Source organism: Crinia signifera, chromosome 7 (genome assembly GCF_055691185.1).
Source record: "Crinia signifera chromosome 7, ASM5569118v1, whole genome shotgun sequence".
NCBI lineage: Eukaryota > Metazoa > Chordata > Amphibia > Anura > Myobatrachidae > Crinia > Crinia signifera.
The window spans coordinates 932967-944559 of record NC_139223.1 but is presented as its reverse complement, the minus strand read 5'-3'; positions in this window follow the sequence as shown (position 1 = coordinate 944559).

Genomic DNA, 11593 nt, shown 5'->3' with positions numbered 1-11593 from the left:
ATTTCACCCGATCCAGATGGATCGGGCAGTGAAATCGGACCAAATCGCAGGTTTTGACACCCGGTCCGACCCGATGCGCGGTCCCGTGCGCATCGGGTCAGAGTCGGGACGTCGGACCGGCTGCACATAAGATAAATCTTATGTGCAGCCGTGAGGACTCTGAGGACGCCGGCGAGGGAGGGGGGCGGGAGACGCCGGCGAGGGAGGGGGACGGCAGGGGGAGCCGGAGCAGGGAGCTGTCATGCTCCATCCGGGTGGGGGGGGGGGGAACACGCCGCTAATAGTGCGGACGCTGCGGGGGACACAGGCGGCAGTGACATAGAGCCGGACGGGGGGGAGCTGGGAGCTGTCAGCACTGAAAAAAAAAAAGCCCATACAATGAATGGGCAGCCTGTGATTGGCTGAGCGCTCTCTCAGCCTGTCAGCAATTGGCTGAGAGAGCGCTCAGCCAATCACAGGCTGCCCATTCATTGTATGGGCTTTTTTTTCCCCAGTACTGACAGCTCCCGGCTCCCCCCGCCAGGCTCTATGTCACTGCCGCCTGTGTCCCCCGCAGCGTCCGCACTACTAACAGCGTGCGTCCGTCCCCCCAGCTGCCTTGCAGCATCACCCGCCCGCCACCTCGATGTCCCCGGCCCCCCTGCTCACTCCACATTGCAGCTCCCCGGGAGTTGCAAATGATACATCGCATGCGATGTATCATTTGCAAAACTTGGCACATCAAGTGCCTAATCGTGTGTCCCCCTCCCGGGGAGCTGCAGGGGGAAATCAGGTCCGACTTGTCCTTAGGACAAGTCGGACTAATGTATGGGGGCCTTTACAACAAAGAGTTGTAGAATATCTCAAAACCAGCAATTTACAGGATCCAAAACAGCATGGGTTTACTGGGGGAAGATCATGTCAAACAAATCGTATTTACTTTTTTGACTGGGTCAAGGTGGGGCTGTAGATGTAGCTTATCTAGACTTTAGTAAAGCTTTAGACACTGTCCCACATCGCAGACTGTTAAATAAACATGAAAGCTTGGGATTGGATTCTAAGATTATTTAATGGATAAGATCTTGGTTGCAGGACAGAAAACAGAGAGTTGTAGTAAATGGAGTACAGTCAAAGGAGGGAAAGGTTACCAGTGGGGTACCCCAGGGATCTGTACTTGGACCAGTGCTTTTTAATATCTTTATTGGTGATATTGCAAATGGAAGTGAGGGTAAAATGTGCATTTTTGCAAATGACACAAAGGTATGCAACAAGGTAGACAAACCAGGAGGGGTAAAAACAAATGAATGATGGTAGATTAGAGGTAGATTAGAGGAACGGTCAAGAGAATGGCAACTACAGTTTAATGCCAAAAAATGCAAAATCATGCACTTGGGTCTCAAAAAATCCAAAGAGTAAATACAATATAAATGACATTATAATGGAAACTACTGAGGAAGAGAGGGTTCTAGGTGCCACTATTTCAGGGGACTTAAAAGCAGGTAGGCAATGTAACAAAGCAATGAAGAAGGCAAGTCAGATGCTTGGTTGCATAGGGAGAGGTATCAGCAGTAGAAAGAAAGAAGTAATAATGCCACTGTATAGGTCATTGGTACGACCACACCTAGGGGCAGATTTATTAAGCTTGGAGAAGAGATAAACTGGAGATAAAGCGGAGAAAAGGTAAAAGGAGATAAAGCACCAGCCAATCAACTCCCAACTGTCTTTTTCAAACACAGCTGATTGGCTGGTGCTTTATCTCCTTTTACCTTTTCTCCGCTTTATCTCCAGTTTATCTCTTCTCCAAGCTTAATAAATCTGCTCCCTAGAGTATTGTGTTCAGTTCTGGAGGCCATATCACCAGAAGGATATAAATACATTAGAGACTGTACAAAGAAGAGCAACTAAAATGGTGCATGGCCTACATCACAAAACGTACCAGGAAAGACTAAAAGATCTTAATATGTATACTTTAGAGCAGAGAAGGGAAAGGGGGGACATGATAGAAACTTTCAAATATATCAGGGGTTATAACAAGGTACAGGTGGGAGACATTCTTCACAGGAAGAGGAGCAACAGAACACGAGGCCATGCACTGACACTAGAGGGAGGAAGGTACAGGTGGGAGACATTCTTCACAGGAAGAGGAGCAACAGAACACGAGGACATGCACTGACACTAGAGGGAGGAAGGTACAGGTGGGAGACATTAGTCACAGGAAGAGGAGCAGCAGAACACGAGGACATGCACTGACACTAGAGGGAGGAAGGTACAGGTGGGAGACATTCTTCACAGGAAGAGGAGCAACAGAACACGAGGACATGCACTGACACTAGGGGGAGGAAGGTACAGGTGGGAGACATTAGTCACAGGAAGAGGAGCAACAGAACACGAGGACATGCACTGACACTAGGGGGAGGAAGGTACAGGTGGGAGACATTCTTCACAGGAAGAGGAGCAGCAGAACACGAGGACATGCACTGACACTAGGGGGAGGAAGGTGCAGGTGGGAGACATTCTTCACAGGAAGAGGAGCAGCAGAACACGAGGACATGCACTGACACTAGAGGGAGGAAGGTACAGGTGGGAGACATTCTTCACAGGCAGCAGAACACGGGGACATGCACTGACACTAGGGGGAGGAAGGTACAGGTGGGAGACATTCTTCACAGGAAGAGGAGCAGCAGAACACGAGGACATGCACTGACACTAGAGGGAGGAAGATTCACAGGAAATTTAAGGAAGAATTACTTCACAGAAAGGGTAGTGGATAAGTGGAATAGCCTCCCATCAGAGGTGGTAGAGGCAAATACAGTAGAACAATTTAAACAATCTTGGGATAGGCATATTGATATTCTCTATCATTGTCCCGGTCCCTAAGAAAACACCCGCAAAGGACCTAAATGACTTCAGGCCAATTGCACTAACTTCAGCGGCCATGAAAGCATTCAAAAGACTAGTACTGAAGCACCAGAGAGAAGTGATGAACTCTCACCTTGACCCCATGCAGTTCGCCTACCGGGCGAACAGAAGTGTGGAGGATGCGGTCAACCTTGGGCTGCACCATATTTTACAACACCTCGACCACCAAGGCACCTATGCAAGAGTCCTATTTGTGGACTTCAGCTCAGCATTTAATACTATCGTTCCCGGCATCCTGCAGCCAAATCTCCTCTCCTTAGGAGTCCCAGGATAGTACTTTCTAACAGCAAGGGAACAGGTGGTCAAAGTCGGTGCCTTCTCGACCAGCACACAAACAATCAGTACTGGAGCCCCCCAAGGGCCCCAGAGTCCTCTCCCCTCTGCTCTTCTTTATCTACACGAATGACTGCACCTCAGCTGAGCAGTCAGTGAAAATCATCAAATTTGCAGATGACACCACTATACTCGGCCTAAACAAGGGTGGTGACGAGACCTCGTACAGGCGTGCAGTGGAGAAGCTGACACAGTGGTGCAGCAGCAACAACCTCGATCTAAACCCCACCAAAACAGTTGAGATGGTGGTCGACTACAGGAAAAAACCAAATGCACTAGTCCCGCTAACAATAGCCAATGCAGTGGTGTCGCGGGTTGAATCCCTCAAATTCCTAGGGACAACCATGTCCAGCGACCTAAGATGGGGATTAAACATAACCACAAATATCAAAAAGGCCCAACAGCGCCTGTTCTTCCTGAGGCAACTCAGGAAATTCAATATCCCACAGGAGCTGCTGTGCGTATTCTACACCGCCATCGTGGAGTCTGTCTTATGTTCCTCCATCACAGTCTGGTACGGTGGTGCAAGCGAGAATGACAAACAAAAACTGCAGAGGGTAGCGAAGACTGCGGAAAGGATCATAGGGACCGACCTCCCCCCGATACGGGATCTGTTCTCATCCAGGGTAAGGAAACACGCTGAGAAGATTGCGATGGACAAGCTGCATCCTGGTCACAACCTGTTTGACATCCTACCATACCCGTCAAAATGTCCAGATCCGCAAGAAGCTTCTTTCCGATAGCCGTCCATCACCTGAACAATCCAATCAAAGTGAATGCAATCCCAATATCAACAGCCAAACAACATTTCCTTAAATGGAATGCATGTAATGCAGTGGTTTCCAAACTGTGCGCCTAGTGTCCCTGGGGTGTCTCCGGTTGGTGGTCCAGAATGAATTCAAGTTATTTATGGCCAGTGAAATAGGCAAAATCAGTGGTTGTGGCTTCCGATTAATAATATGTAGACAGAAGTGACTCATGTTTCTCACCACATAAGTGGACCTAAGGAAAACATTTAAATAACAACTTTTTAAATATTTTTCCTGAAATTAGTAACTTTTGGCCTAGAGGTGCTGTGAAAAATATTCTGTTGCCCTTCTGTGATTTCAAAAAGTTTGGGAACCACTGATGTAATGTCTTTATGTAATATATGTACTGCCCCCCCCCCCCCCCCCTTTTTCATCCCTGCTTGATGCTGCACTGTATTCCACCAAAAATTCCTAGTGTGTGCAAGCATACATGGCCAATAAAGTTGATTCTATTCTATTCTTACAAAAATAAGGATCAAATATGGTTTGAGGTAACATGTTTAAAAAAGGGGCAGATGGGCCAAGTGGTTCTTATCTGCCGTCACATTCTATGTTTCTATGTAACTATCGACCAATCATGGCAAAAAATAATTACAGAGTCAACCGGAGGCGCCACCCGGGGTCTTGCGGACATCAGAGTAGAAAAGGGCACAATATGAAATCACAGTACATGGATATGCATTTAAATATTAACATATTGCACCATAAAAGAAGGAGAGGTTAAACGTACTACCATCCAAAATAAAATAACCTATCACCCCCCAACTTACAAAACCTAAACCTATTTATAACCTAACATACTAAGAAAGCAAACCTCCCTATAACCCCCAACCCTGTATAACCTAACCCCAACCTAGGCATACCTGGATCCCAAACAGCTTATACCCCCTAAACATCCATACCAGCTATCTAATTCTATTATACCGGATAAGAACAATGGACTATAGCAGTGGTTCCCAACCCTGGTCCTCAAGTACCCCCAACAGTGCACGTTTTCCAGGTCTCCACACAGAATCACAGGTGAGATAATTAGCTGCACCTGTGGATCTTTTCAAATGTGCCTGAATAATGAGTGCACCTGCCGGGTGACCTGGAAAACATGCACTGTTGGGGGTACTTGAGGACCGGGGTTGGGAACCACTAGACTATAGGAAGGAGTAACCTAGGGTATCCAGCCAACGCCATCCTAACAGGATGTTCGTTTAGCTAACCTATACCAACAACTAATCTACCTCCACCCAACTGAAGGATAATTGCTAAATGGACAAACATTGTAACATAGTGTTGCAGACGCAGTGGGTAAACCCAACTCTCACACTATAGAAATAAATAAAGCAATTTTAGTTATAGTGACTGAACTCCAGTCTGACTCTTAATAATCCAGTACAGTATAAAGTATGCGCAATTCCTGATTAACTGAAAGGCCCAAAGCCGACAACCCAGCCCCCCCCCCCCCCCACTTCAGCAAAGTAAATAATAATGAACATTATATAATACCATATACAGCATAGAACTGTTAAAGCAGGATATAAATTAAAAACCGTATGAGGTAAAATAATCTTGAAAATGGTATTCATAATGAAGTGGTATCGTGAAATATCATTCATTAGTCCGGACGAAATTACCCTGTAGTTAACGTCTCAGAAGCCACATTGTCCCAACATGCAGAAGATCGAACAGGAGAGCATCACACACATACACTGGACAATTTGAGAGTTTAGTGCAACCCGTAGCAGTAATATTAAAATATTTGGCGGAACTGTAACCAGAACAGGACATCCAGTAGTAAGGCAGCAAAGAAAGTCAGCTTCAGGTACAGAGAGATAGGGCACGGGATCCATAACATGGTCAGACACAAATGTTGTAACAACTGGAGAGTCAGATGATGTATTAAATTCCTGCACATCGCTATCACCGCACTGATCTCACGTACAGCATGGAGAAGTAGTATCCCCTGCTATTGTAGTATCAAATCGATGGAGAAGCAGCAATGGAACAGAGGATTTGTTGCAGAGGACACTCCAAAATATATGACCCTCAGTGTAGGAATCAGAGGAGATCGAAAGTCACCACAGTTGGTAGAAAATGTAATAGTCAGTATCTCGCACCAGTGGCGTAACTATAGAGGGTGCAGGGGGTGCAGTTGCTATGGGGCCCGCGGGCCCAACAAGCTACCCCCTGCACCACCTCTCGGGTTAACCATACCTCCCAACATGACCCATTCCAGGAGGGACAAGATGCTCTGTTCCTGGACTTCCTTGCCAATGGTAGTTGCAGGGCTGCAGCACAGTCCAAAATTCATATAGGGGAACCCAAACAACTGCCACCCCAAATACCACAGTTTGGGAGTCATTGGCAGGTGTGGCTCCCCTATTTGAATTTCGACAGTGGTGCAGTCCCACCTCTGGAACTGCCAGTGGCAAGGATGTCCAGGAGCAGAGCAATTTGTCCCACCTGGAATGGGCCATGTTGGGAGTTATGGGGTAACGCCGTCACAGGCCCAGGGACACTACCTGGCCGCGGATACAGGGACACAGCGATATGGGGGACACTTCACTGCCGCAGATATGGGGGTCACACTTCACGGCTGCAGCTCCGGGGGACACACTTCCTGCCACGGCTCCGGGGATACACTCCCGGCCGCGGCTCCGGGTACACACATCCCGACCGCGGCACTATTGACACTTCACACATGCAGCTCCAGGAGAGGAGCGTGCTGGCAAGCGGCCAGTCAGTAGCCACCCAATGTCCACCAGCCAGCATCTTCTGCAGCAGGGCCCCAACCAGGAGGAGTGCTGAGCTGTCGGCAGTGGCAAGAGACAGGGACCCTGACCAGGAGCAGGGAGTGGGAGGTGGCAGCAACACCAGGGGTAAGCTGCCCTTTGTTGTTTGTTGTCAGGAGTAGTGGCTCCCTGGAGTCATACTTCATACAACGTGATATCAGTCTTAAGGTGCCCATAGACGGTCCGTTCCCGGTCCGTCCATTCTGTACTATGAAATGCGCACTCCCGCGCATCTCATCGTACGGTACAAAAAGTATGTGCTGCACATACTTTTTGTACTAGCTTTACATCGCATTGCATGCACAAGGCATGCGATGCGATACAATGTGTACTAAGTAAGTACCGAACGGACCGCGTATGGGTACCTTTAGTGTTCCTTGGCACAGGGGTGTGTAGTCAGTATATATAGATGTATGTATGGATGTGTGGACATATGTATAGTATGTATGTGGGGAGCAGTGTATGGATGTATTTATGTATGTTAGAGGCAGGGTATGGACTAAGTTGTTATAACTTTTTATTTTATTTTCTCATATTTCAAAACATATATACCAAATATACATATACCAAATATACATATACCATATACATATACCAAATATACATATACCAAATATACATATACCATATACATATACCAAATATACATACATATACCATATACATATACCAAATATACATATACCAAATATACATATACCATATACATATACCAAATATACATATACCATATATACATATACCATATACATATACCAAATATACATATACCATATATACATATACCATATATACATATACCATATACATATACCAAATATACATATACCATATATACATATACCATATACATATACCAAATATACATATACCATATATACATATACCATATACCATATATACATATACCATATATACATATACCAAATATACATATACCAAATATACATATACCATATACATATACCATATATACATATACCATATACCATATATACATATACCATATATACATATACCAAATATACATATACCAAATATACATATACCATATACATATACCAAATATACATATACCATATACATATATACCATATACATATATACCATATACATATACCATATATACATATACCAAATATACATATACCAAATATACATATACCAAATATACATATACCATATACATATACCAAATATACATATACCAAATATACATATATCATATACATATACCAAATACATATACCATATACATATACCAAATATACATATACCATATACATATACCATATATACCATATATACATATATACCATATACATATACAGTACATATACAAAATATACATATACCATATACATATACCAAATATACATATACCATATACATATACCATATATACATATACCATATACATATACCATATAAATATACCAAATATACATATACCATATACATATACCAAATATACATATACCATATACATATACCAAATATACATATACCATATACATATACCATATATACATATAACATATACCAAATATACATATACCATATACATATACCAAATATACATATACATATACCATATACATATACCAAATATACATATACCATATACATATACCAAATATACATATACCATATACATATACCATATACATATTCGCAAACAAGGCAGTTTCCAACATTTCGAGATGTGAATTAATTTCTCTTAATACTCATCCAACAACCACATTTTCTCTTATCAGTTCGTCTCCTCAAGAGGTTTCCTCCTCTTAGCAAGTTTTCCTCTTTATTTCAATACACATTATTCTATCTTTTTATATACAGAGAATCTTGCTACTTTTCATGATCTTTCTATATACTTATATACCATGCCCTTATCATTCTACTTTTAAACTATATCTCTAGTGTATGTATCATCCTATTGAACCTAACCCTTGTGATCTGACTAGTGTAGTGTTACTCTGTGTCCTTTAATAATTATTTCCTCAATTTCTCTTCAGTGTCTTACATACTTACATAGTTACATAGTAGGTGAGGCTGAATAAAGACTTGCGTCCATCTAGTTCAACCTATGTTTATAGTAGCTTATCCCTTGTTGTATAGTATGTTCTGATATTTTAAAGACAGATTGTTACTTATTCGTACCCATGGATGTTTTTAACCAATAAATGTTTATCCAACCTTATTTTAAACGTATTTATAGTGTCTGCCGACACCACTTCTTCAGGAAGAGAGTTCCACAGTTTGACTGTTCTGACTGTAAAGACATTTTTTCTTCTAGATGAACAAAATCTTTTTTCTTCTAATCTAAACTCGTGCCCTCGCGTCCTAGATTCCTTTCTAGTAAAAAAAGGGTGTTTGACAGTTCCTTATATTGGCCCCTGATATATTTGTACATGATGAGCATATCCCCCCTTAAACGTCTCTTCTCTAGTGTAAATAGTCCCAGCTTGCTTAATCTCTCCTCGTAGCTTAAATTCTCCATTCCCCTAATAAGCTTTGTTGCTCTTCTTTGGATTTTTTCTAATTCCATGATGTCCTTTTTATAGTGTGGGGCCCAGAATTGTACTCCGTATTCGAGGTGCGGTCTAACCAATGCTTTGTACAGAGGCATAATTACTTTTGAATCCCTAGTTTCCATGCCCCTTTTAATACATGCTAGAATTTTGTTGGCCTTTTCAGTTGCTATTTTACATTGAGCACTACACCCCAGTTTGTTGTCTATTTGGACTCCTAGATCCTTTTCGAGTACTGAATTACCCAATTCATTCCCGCTTAGGTTATAACTAGCACACTGGTTATGTCTCCCAAGGTGCATGACCTTGCATTTGTTCACATTGAACCTCATCTTCCACTTTTTTGCCCACTCATCCAGATTGTCAAGATCATTTTGAAGTGTGGTGACATCTTCTGAGTTCTGCTCAGTTTTGTATCGTCTGCAAAGATGGATACATTGCTGAGTAACCCCATCCCAATATCGTTAATAAAAATGTTAAACAAAATGGGCCCTAGAACCGAACACTGTGGCACTCCACTTAGTACTGGTATCATATTAGATACGGCACTGTTCACGACCACTCTTTGGCCCTTATTCTGCTTGGTGCGGCCGGAGCCGCATATGCGGCTCCGACCGTGCAGGCGAATCCCCGCCTTCCATACGGATCGCCACGGCCGTCCGTACGCGGACATGTGGCGGTCCGCATGAAAATGGCGGGGGATACGCCTCCACCATCTTGGAGCAGCCCCCTGCATTCGATGGTCACCGACCATCGAAGGCAGGGCCGCACGCTCCACCAGCTCCCGCACCCATAGACCTCACGGACACTTGTCCGTGTGAAATCATGTATGGGGGCGGGCAGCTGACATCCGGCGATGTCAGATGCCCGCCCCCAAAACCTGCGTCACAGCCTCATTACCATGCGTACGCCCCGCGTTTGCATGGGAACGCCCATGAAACGCGGGGCGTATGCATAGGGAAATGAGGCTAATTAGCCCCTCACACCCCTATCCACCCCCTTTGCGGCGGTAAAAAAAATTGTGCGGCGATTTCGCCTGCACATGCGCAGAGTGCCCTCTGCACATGCGCAGAGCGAAAACATTGGCGGAACGGCCGCAAGCGGCCGTTACCGCTTAGATCGGAATAAGGGCCTTTGTTCTCTATTACACAGCCAGTTCCCTACCCATCTGCAGATATTTGCCCCTAATCCCAGGTCCTCCATTTTATTTATCAACCTCTTGTGTGGTACGGTGTCGAAGGCTTCAGCAAAATCTAGGAAAATCACATCTACAGCATATCTTGTGATCTATATGATAAATGTAAATAAAAATAAATAAAATATTCTTGTGTAGAGCGCAAGAGGTCTTTATCAATGATCTCCTTTTCTTTAACCTAAACTATAATACCGTGGTTTCTATGTGATATACTGTGATCGCACATTCCAGGCATTATATACTTATTGAATCATTCATTTACCTCTTCACACCTTGTATTTACGCTTATGTATATTATGTATATTAACTTGTAACATAGCTCATACCACTTACTAACAACACACATTAGGGAAGGAATGTAATCCGGTTCTAACCATATATTATGCAGGCATACCCTTCGTTAACTTTACCTCCATCTATTTACTAAATGTATGAGGTCATTTTATTTTATCACTTTGTTAGTTATTCACTTCATATCATCCACAGTCTTATTCATGCATTAACTTTCTCCTATTCCCAATATTTCTTAGTACATTTCTTTTTTATAATCCATTTTATGAGGCCTCTATTTGTCTATGCAAAGACCAATTCGTATTCTCAAACAATTTCCAGATATGTTCTTTTGTTTGCTCAAAAACAAATATACAACAATGTTCAATATACAACCCCCATTTTCTATAAAAGAGCATAATCCCTTTTCCCACCTCTGGGAGGGTTGCTCTTCTCTCCATATATATTACCTTCAGAAGCGCATTCTTCAGTTCCATAATCGATGGCGCGGACCGTTTTATCCAATGATTTAATACTAGTCTATTAGCTACTCCCAGAATAACCATCAAAATAGGAGTAAGAGATTCTTATTATTTCCCAGATCCCATTCCCTCATATTTAGCAGGAAACATGCTTTGGGAGATCTAGGGCGAAGGCCATCGGCAGACAGAGTGACTGGTATCCATTGTACCTGCTATGTGACCCAATTTGACCAGGGTCACTCCACAGGTATTCACTTGTTCTTTTAATTTTTGTTTTTAAACTTGTTTGTAT